Source organism: Mycteria americana, chromosome 2 (genome assembly GCF_035582795.1).
Source record: "Mycteria americana isolate JAX WOST 10 ecotype Jacksonville Zoo and Gardens chromosome 2, USCA_MyAme_1.0, whole genome shotgun sequence".
NCBI classification, from domain to species: Eukaryota; Metazoa; Chordata; class Aves; order Ciconiiformes; family Ciconiidae; genus Mycteria; species Mycteria americana.
The window spans coordinates 109807311-109817407 of NC_134366.1; the positions used below are offsets into that span (position 1 = coordinate 109807311).

The following is a 10097-nucleotide window of genomic DNA, read 5'->3' on the forward strand; positions in this document are numbered from 1 at the left end:
GGTTATCAAGCATTGGAACAGGCTGCCCAGGGAAGTGGTTGAGTCACCATCCCTGGAAGTATTTAAAAGACGTTTGGATGAGGTGCTTAGGGACATGGTGTAGTGGTGGTCTTGGTAGTGTTAGGTTTACGGTTGGACTTGATGATCTTAAAGGTCTTTTCCAACCTATACGATTCTGTGATTCTGTGAAAATAAAAATACCAACATACGTGACATAGCGTTTGATGGTCAAAATTCATCATTTATCAGATTAGCAACCCTTGCATAGATAGCTAATATGGTGCAAATGATCTCAGAAAAATATAAATATTAGGTACACAGATTAAGCAATCTATTTATTGTCAGATATACTCTGTCCAGATGAAAACACAAGTCTGCTGTCTGTTAATGAACTAACAGAATGCCATTCAAGTCGACCACACAGAATTAAAAGTTTGAGTTTTTAGTTAGAGAAGACATTAACTGATTAAGCATATAATGTCAACAAAAATCACATGAAAAACTGGAATGCTCTTACTAGAGAGAAGCTACTTACTGAAATCCATAAACAAACACACACACACAGAGAAAACACAAAATGAATATTGGAGCAACAAATCCCCTGAAAAATAAGTGATTCTTTCAGGTCTGCACACTACAAGAAATGGTAAACCTCACTGAAGGGCTGCAGAGTTTAAAACACTGCCATTTATTAATATTAACTGCATGGAAACAGTGCAAAAGCTACTGTCAATTTCTACTTTTTTTTTTTTGCAATTTGCATGTTTGTCTAGTTGCAACATAAATCAACCGTATTCCATCACAGCTTGAGACAGACAGTCAAGTATCAATACAATTAAACTAAACAGGGAGCACTTAGCTCATTATGCACTGTCAAACAGACATTTTGTCTGTATTTTTACAGTTTGTCCAAAGTGCCCAAAAATACCAGAAGCAGATTTGCGAAGTACCTATCAATGATAATAAACTTTCAGTTTAAAGATGGACTTATTTAAATATTCTTAATGTTACAAGCTTTAAGTTCTTTTCAAATTAATTGTCCCTCACAGAGCAGCAGCAATCAAGCTTCGGGTCAACTCGGCTACAGATTTCTGTGATACAGCCTTCATGAAAACTTGACCTCAGGAGTTGAGTCAGCAAGCAGGTGCTCTCTGCTATAAGCCACTGATGACAACTCAATGTGGAAGGAGGAAGACAGAATTAGAGCACTCCCAACCATTCCTTCCTTATGTAAGCAGCACTGTGCCTCACGGCAGCCTGCAATCCTCTCTGCAAGGCGCAGATGGACTCATTCGGCTGTAAATGCAGCACAGCCTTATGAGATCTCTGATAGCCTACTCGCATCCGACTGAGAGGACACTGCGAACACAACACTCAAGCTTGCGGAATTCATAGATGAAAACTTGTCACTGAAGTTAAATGGCTGCTGGCAAGTTTAGGGACAAAAGGGTCTGACTCTATACCTATTTACTAATTCATGAGTGGAAAGAAAGTGGTAGGACAAGAGAACAAAACAGGGATGGCAATATTGATGCTTCCTCATACTACACTTGAAGTCATAGAACACAAATGATGACGAATCATTAAAACATTTTGCTTAGTTCTGCAATCATGAAAGAATCAGGTTAGTTTAAACTTAGCTCAGCACTCACAAAAACAGTAAACAGTCATGCCTCATGACTTCTAATGGGAGGAGCAGGGGAAAGACTCAACTCTCAATCTGTGTAACAGACCAAAATCCAGAAATTAATTAAGATTTGCTCATGTAAGAAAAGGTAGTTTTATTATGTTTTGGTCAATAATCAATCTGGAATTTAAAGTAGTACTAGTCCGGATGCTTAGCTTCCAGGAGCACACTGCTGAGATGGATGTCCAGGTGCCAATTGCTCAGCACTTGCCAACACAAAGCAGCTGCACTCCTTTCAGGACCACAGATGACTCCAGAAGTTGCACAACACCACTGATGCACTGCAGGCAGCAGAGAAGCCTGACAGGACACGGAATTAATAGCTCCATCGTAGCCAGTTAGATGCTAAATAAATTATACTGGGTCTGGCTGGGATGGAGTTAACTTTCTTCATAGCAGCCCACATGGTGCTGTGTTTTAAATTTGTGACTAAAACAATGCTGATAACACACCAATGTTTCAGCTATTGCTGAACAGCGCTTGTACAGCGTGAAGGCCTTCTCTGTTTCCCACTCTGCCCCCGCAATGCGTAGGCTGAGGGTGGGAGAGGAGCAGGCTGAGGGTGGGAGAGAGGAGGGGACAGCTGACGCAAATCAACCAAAGGGACATTCCATGCCTTACAAACATCATGCTCAGCAATACAAACTCAGGGGTAGTCCTTCCAAGGTAGTCTTTGCTCAGAGACAGACTGAGCGTCAGTCTGCTTGTGAGAGGTGATGAACGTTTGCCTTTGCACCACTTGGTTGGGGTTTTTTGTTGGTTGGTTGGTGTTTTTTGGGGTTTGTTTTTTTTTTTTCTTTTTTCCTTCATTTATTAAGCTGTCTTTGTCTCAACCCACCATCTCAACCCATTAGCATTTTTCAGCTGTTTGTTTTTACATGATTTGGATGTCTCATGCTTGAGACCTTGACCCTTACCTGTGCCCAGCCACTACACTGTTAACAGAAATTTCAGAATGAACTAAATGATTTGCTAGATGATCTTCCCTCTCCCCCAGAGCGAACACAATCCAACTACAACAGGAAAACTCAAAAGAAAAAGACATGAGAGGTCTCAAATAGAAATTTAATTATATTTGGAAGCACTTAATGCATAGGAATGAATGAGGTACGAAGGTATGAGTGCAACTGCAATAGGGAATAAAATAATGAGGACCTGCAATTGGCAGAAAGCTATGGAGAATGGACAGAACAAGGGCTGAAGTTATCATACAGCCAGAACTTAAACACAAGTTATTTAACTGCATAGATTACTGGGGAAAAGGCACAGACATATTTCAAGTATAGTGAGGAACTAATGCGGAATTAAAGTACACCAGTGTAATCTATCTTCTTCTCACTGAGATCCAACCTACCCCTCACACATAAACTTAGATTTTGTTACTGCAGAACAGTGAGATGACCAAACAAAAGTATCACTATTAAAGCCTAAAGATTATCTTTTCTAAGGCAAAAGTTTGAGCAGTTGTCCCTCCTGTATGTTTTAAAAAGGAATTACCTATACCCATTGTATTTAAAAGATTTAGCCCACGTCACGGAAGCAGTACCACAACCTCTTCATTCTCGCCTGCACGACATCACTCACCTGTTCTTCTCTTGTCAGTCAGAGGTCACCACATAAAATCCTAGTGCACAACTACTAAAATAATATACACAATATAAATTCAGGGAAGACTTAACCGGTGAGTTCAAGTTGCATTTTTCTTCAATAATACAAAATTGGAATGTAAAGCCTCAGAACTGACTTTCCCCTAATTCAATATACCCACACCCTAGGTGATGCTAGAGGACTGACAGGTAGCAAACAAAATACAGCCAGCTCTGCAGAGGCAGACTTAAAGCTACATTGCCTTCTCTGTGTTTCCCGTCTTTGTGTATTTAATATTTACCACTCTTCATATGTGAATCCTGTTAAAATTCAGGCCCTCTGAAGGCACAAAATACTCAGTTTTAACTGCACTCATAAAGGAATTCAGTTTAAACTTGTGTAAAAGTAGCCTTTGGGTTTAAATATAGGGCATATACTCTGGGCTTAAAAACTGCTTCAGTATACTCTGCAAATATTTCACTTTGCTGTTCAAAGAATTCCTCTTCTGCTATTTGAAAATGATCAGACAGTTGTGAAAGTCAAAACTGCTCATTTCATGTTGCTGCTATTCAAACAGTGACAAGCAGCACTGGTACAAATAGAAAGGACCTTCACTATGGGGAAGGAAAATTTAGGTGAAGAAAAGAAGACTGAAGGTGCAAGAACAGTAATAGAGTCCTCAAAATCCTTCTCATACACCTGAAATAACAGCAGAAATAGCGAAGCAGTGACTACCAACTCATGGTAACAACTACACATTTATTGGGACAAAATGGAAACTCTCACAAAGTAGCCAAAAGAACCAGTGACAAAGTCTCAAGTTTTCACAGGACCTACAGAAAACCCTTGTCCACTACAGTAGCTAATAAAATATCCATAAGCACCCAAAATATTACTCTGGATCTATAACAAATATGTCTTCAAACATTGTCTTTCCATTAGCTATTCAACTGAACAGTAAAAGCCTGGTATTTATTTCAATTCCAGCTTAATAGCAACTCTTCATTGCTAAATTCTAATTAAAACAAAGAGTTGAGTAAGATTTTTCAAAATAACACCCTTACAATATGAGGCCTACCATATTTTTAAAAACTTTTCTCAAAGCAAAATCATATTGCATGTTCCAAAACACTTGTGTGTTTCAAGGCTTTTTCTTTTCAATTTTCAGGCACTTCTGCCAAGCTCCAAAAATATTTAAAATTAGCATCTTCTGTTATGCTAATATCTTAAAAAAAGCATACAAAGAATATTTTATGCAAAGTCAGTTAGTAAAACTAAAAGTAAAGGTAACAGTTTGAGGGATTATTACTAAGAAAGTATCGCTAAGATATCCAAGCTGAAATCAGAGAAATAAATATATTCAGAAAGGGGCATGACAAAACATATACCAATATAAATAGAATACAATAAACGTTCCCCTGCATGTTTTCTTTGTGCTACCCTAGCTGTACAATAGCAGTGGAAATCGCTTTCTAGTGTCTTAGAGAGACTCCTAAGGGAACAGAGTAAACAGAACTGCCCCTTGGCCAGTGGTTCTCAAATGAATTTTGGCAACAATGCACAACAGACTACAGAAAATTCACATGGCCTAAAACTCTGACAGTTCAAATGCTGTAATGCAGGTTACTTAAAACCACAGCAGCCACACTGGAAACTCTGAGGCCACATACATGAATAATTCTTTTTTAACTTCCTTCTCAGGATAGAGGCCATGTCACGAGAACCTGTGTAAATGTGTTATTAGTGTGTTAACACCAATTATGTGTTAAGAGCTGCTTGTCCTTTTCTTTCTTTAAAAACATCTGCATGGAGTAGCATTTTTTCTAACGCATTCTTCTTCCTTCATATGTATTCAAAGTCTCATCCTGAAATTTTCAGAAAGGCAAGAGCCAAGGACCTGCTGCTCTTCTGTAAAAGGATTTGCTATACAACCACTGCTAAGCAGCTAGAGCAAGAATCAAGGAGCAGCAAAACCCCAAATCACAGAAGATTAGCTCTTTTAAGCTTCTTGAGAATCATACCCTATACTTCATCCACCTCAAAGGAGAATCACAGAATGGTTAAGGTTAGAAAGGACCTCTGGAGGTCATCTTGTCTAACCCCTCTGGTTCAAGCAGGGCCACCTACAGCCAGTTGCCCAGGACTGCATATAGATGGGGTTTTGAATATCTGTACAGAAGGAGACTCCACAACTTCCCTGTGTAACCAATGCCAGTGCTCAGTCACGCTCACAGTAAAGAAGTGTTTCCTTATGCTCAGATAGAACCTCCTGTGTTTCAGTTTGTGCCCATCAGAGAGGTCAATTAAGTTTGAAAAAAGAAAAAAAAAAAAAAAAAAAAAGAGACAGAGAATCACAAGACGGTTTTGGGAAAACAGTACCAATGCAAAAATAGTTATCTTAGAATAGCAGCCATTGAGGTCAAGGTATTGTTCTGACTGTTGCTGCCTAGAGTTCAGTTTTTTATCTAACATATTTAATTTTCCTAGAACAAAGAACATGTTCCAGTATTTGACTTGCATGGTGGTTAAAGAAGTCTAAGGAAGCTGCACAACAAACATTACTGACTCACCTTTATTTTCTTCCAAACAAAGCTGTACTACATTAAACACACAGACTGTACAATTACAGAGAGCAACACCTCTCTTCGTGAAAGACATTAGCGTACCAGGGTTGTAGGAATTCTGAGGACCACACTAAAAAGGAACAAAACCTAAAAACGTACAATTTCCTAAGCAAAAGACATGAAATCTATTTCTGTAAACAGCTATTTTCTAAATAAAATTCCTCCTGCTAAAAGTGAAGCCTATGGAATTCACAACCAGTTTTCAAAGTCTGTCAGCCTGTAGCTGAATGGGACAAAACAGCCGCATGTCCTGAGAACGTAAATTTCCCAGATTCAAGCTGTCCTGCTCAGCCAGAGCTTCTTCATTCGTGACCTTCTTTTAGCCACATGTAAGTGTAGAAAAAAAACCGTGACGCTTGTCAACACTGACTTTGCTGTTTTCCCAAACTGCTGAAATCTCAAGGACCAAAGACTTCAGAACCCACAATGTTTGTCTATACAGGGCAGAGTCCTTGCAATTGCAGACTGCAGAAGTCTCTGAATCCGTGCAGTAGCCCTAGACCCTGTAATTCTAAACTGCTGTCTGCAAACTACCTCTATAAAACAACTGCATTAATAAATTAGCAAATTTCTTTTTAAAAAATTAAATACATGAAAAATACAAAATATGATCAAACTCACAGTAAGTCCTGTCACCCATACCTCTTACCATAGGAAGGGTCTAAGATCAAGGTCCAACTACAAACAAAAGGGATACAGCTATGAGGCACTTTTTCTAGACAGCTTGTCCCAGTCTTGATCTTCTCATTCATACATCATGCCATTATTACAGGAGCTTACACACATATGATACATGTGTCCCCTTGCAAGAACTACTAGAGAATTAAGTAGACATTTTAGTTAAAATAAACTTTAAAAAAAACCTCAGCTTCCAAAACTGTTAACAGCCAAAGCTCTTTGGGTCCTTCTTTATATACTTATTATTTAGTATTCAAAAGCCGAGATCAATGGCTCCAACAAAAAAATAAAATATAATAAAAACTTCTGGTAGGAACCTATGGCCCATTTGGCTTTCCATACTGGAGAAAACATTTTACCCAACTTCCCAACACTCATGTAACAGTACAGCATTTTTTTTTGCCTGCCAGCATATTTCAATTCTACAAAAAGTATCCTATAGAAGGCTCACCTACACGTTACTCTTGAAGAGCCAGAGCTCATCTGCAAGTATTCAGAAAACCAGACATTCTATATATATATACTGAAAATATTACTTAGTTGACTTTTCATGACTGAAATAACCACAGTATTTGAATGTTTTATGAAATCTCTCCCCATTCTATATGGGTTAAAAAAAAAAAATCTACTGCTGCATGCTTGTGTTGAAAGAGAAGTCATTGACGAGGGTTTCAGGTCTATCCAAAACGCAGTATTTTTGCAGTTTGTGGGCTTTACTCAGATACTACTCACAGATCCCTAGTAACATCAGCAGGATTGAACTACACAAAAGAGCCATAAAACTCACTACCTACAAATTGCTGTCAAAAAAAACCCCAAGTTCATCAAACCAATCCTGCCCTGAAGTACTCTCTAGTCATCAACGACACTAAAATGCAAGCAAAAATTTAGAAATTAAAGCGTAACACAGAGTAATATATGTTTGGGAAAGAAAACCAGTTCTTTTTTGTACATATACTCACAAAGAAAACGACTACAAAGGTGTTTTTTAAAGCCTCAAAAAAAGCCCTCCTTCTTGCAATCAGAGAAATGGAAGAGTTTACTCTTATTTTCCCTCGTTTACCATCCTTTATTCGAAGATCTCATTAATTTGGCCCGGGGGGGAGGGGAGACAGTGCGAGGGGAAGGAAAAGAGCGGCGGAAGGACTCGGGAGCCTTTCCTGTCCTGCCTGCCGCAAGCCCGCCCGGGCTCTCCCACCGGCCCTCACCAGCTCCAGCCAGCCCGGCGCCGGGACCTGCCTTCGCAGCACCCGCACCACGGCCGCAGGCGCGCCGGGAGGAAGAGGCCTCTGGCCTGGGCCGAGAAACCCTTCTCCGCCGATAGCCTCGCCGCCGCCCCACGACGGGGCAGCAAGCGAAGGCAACGGCCGCGCCGCGACCAGTTCCCCCCGCAGCCTCCGTGGGTGAGGAGCCATTACAGCCGCCGCCCCCCCACCCCCCCGAGAGGGAGGCGAGTGGCTGCGGGCAGGTCGCGGGGCTCGACGGGCCAACCAAGCTCCCCTCCGCCGCGCCGTGTGGGCCGGCGGGAGCTGCCCGCTCGGTATCATTCCGCAGGGCCGGGCCAGGCTCCCTCCCCTCCCCTCCGCCCTCTTGCCTATACACTCACACAATAGACCCGGCCTTCCTCCCCCATATCCGGGGACTATATGCGGAGCCCGCGGAGGCTTTTCGCCTTCTCGCGGCGCCCGCGCTTCCACCCCCGGGCGCGTATCGCGCTCGCCCGGCCGCGCTGTTTACCTGACTCGGTGCCGGCCTTGCTAGTCTCCCTGCTGGCTTTGGGAGGCCGCCCCCTCGGCATGGCTGCCCCCTCCCTCCCCCCACCCCCCCCCCCCAGCGCGCGCACACACACACACACACTTGGCAACGGCGGAGGAAGCGGCGGTTGGTGAAGGGGGGACGAGGGGGCGGGGCCGAGCGAGCCAGCCCGGCCCTACACACGGGCGGCCGGGGACGCGGCGCTGTGGGAGCACGCCAGGCGGGGGGCTGGCGCAGGCGCACACGGGCCCACCGTAGCGGGACGGGGGGGGGGGGGGAGTAGGGAGAGAGAAGAGCGAGCGAGGAAGAGGCGAACTCACGGCAAGGCCAGGCGGCGCAGGCGCACTGAGCGCGCCTCGCCAACGCGGGCGGGGGGGGGGGTACACGGTGGCGTGAAAGAGGTCGCGGAGGGGCGGTGGCAGGAGGCTAGGTTGCGCATGCGCGAGGCGCCGGAGTGGGAGGGGGCCTTCACGTGCGTGCGCGCGCGCCTGGGGGGGTGGTACATTTGGGTGCGGCGGCGCATGCGCCGGTGTGTGGGCGGCGGGTGGAGGTCAGTACCCGGCGCGGCTGGGCGCCGGCTGAGCGAGTTGTGCCTGGTCCGGTGTGGGCCTCTGGTCCTCCTGACTGCAGGAGCCGGCACGGCGGGTCTGCCTGAGTGTTGCTGCAGCGGGAGGGCTGAAGTTTCCCTTTCAGAGCATAGAAACAGGTGGGGCGGCGTCAGGCCGGGCTCGGCCAAAACCGCGGCGGCGGCGCCGTTCCCTGGGGGCGATCGTTCCTTGCCCTCCCCTCCTGCGCCCTCCGTGGGTTCTGGTTTTAGCCTGGGAGGTGCATAGCGTGTGCACGGCGGACGTGGGGCTCACGCCCGCCCCAGAAACGCGTTACCTCCAGCACGCATCCCTGTCAGGGCTGGCGGGGTTTCCTGCCTAAACACCGGGCGGTCTGTGAGCGGCCTGAGCTCCACTGCCTGAGGAGATCTGGGGGGGACACAAAAGATCACTGGCTCATTTAATAGTAATTTTTGGGTATTGTAAGCCATAATGTTCAACTCTGTCACCTGTAACTTGTGTGCATTGGAAGTGTGCCCTCTGGAAAGGGCTTAAAGATGGAGATATTTTTGTTGATGGCTTGTTCCAGCACTTCATGGCTTTCATTGCCTCCAAAGACACTGCTGTATGTCATCTTTGAATTCATAGGGCTTCAGCTTCTAAAATGAGATTTTTATTGCACCTGTTTCTTGCTAAATAAAACTTTAATACAAAACACTTGCTTTTGATGGGTGACTGGATTAATCTTTTTTCATTATGTCAATAGTTTGACCTATTTAAGAGTCTTTCTCTGAGTTACATTTTCTTTTTGCACCTTTTAATTTTTAAACACCCTTTTAAAAAGGGTATATTTCTGTACAAAGGGAACTGCTATGAGAATACTGCCTACAGTGATAAAACTACCTTTTTTATTTTGTTTTGGCTACTCAGTCTTTCACCCAAAACTTGATCCAAAACCTACTTCCTACCGAGCCAGGTTGCTGCTTCTTAGTTGCCCAACTGTTACAATGCTCAAGTTCTTCAGGATATCCCTTTTTTCCTCCCCCCATCCCATACAGCCAGCACCTGGCCGGTTTCTTTATTTCAAACCATATAGTGTTTCAGTAGTCTGTGTTAAAACACATTTAATATAATGTAGGCTTAGTTAAGCAAGTCGGATGACCCTGTCCTCATTTATTACACTTATTACTTTAATGTCATTTCTGCAGTCTCTGCAAATAG

General features: G+C 43.9%; 1 protein-coding gene across 1 annotated transcript in view; it reads right to left on the minus strand.

Moving 5' to 3' along the window:
* The window catches only part of ZNF236 (zinc finger protein 236), a 92685-nt gene extending 84314 nt beyond the window's left edge, over positions 1-8371 (minus strand). Inside the window, exon 1 of the mRNA XM_075494263.1 lies at positions 8314-8371. The gene's annotated coding sequence lies outside the window, so the exon portion shown is untranslated. The remainder of the gene's footprint in view (positions 1-8313) is intronic.
* Positions 8372-10097: the final 1726 nt, after the last annotated feature.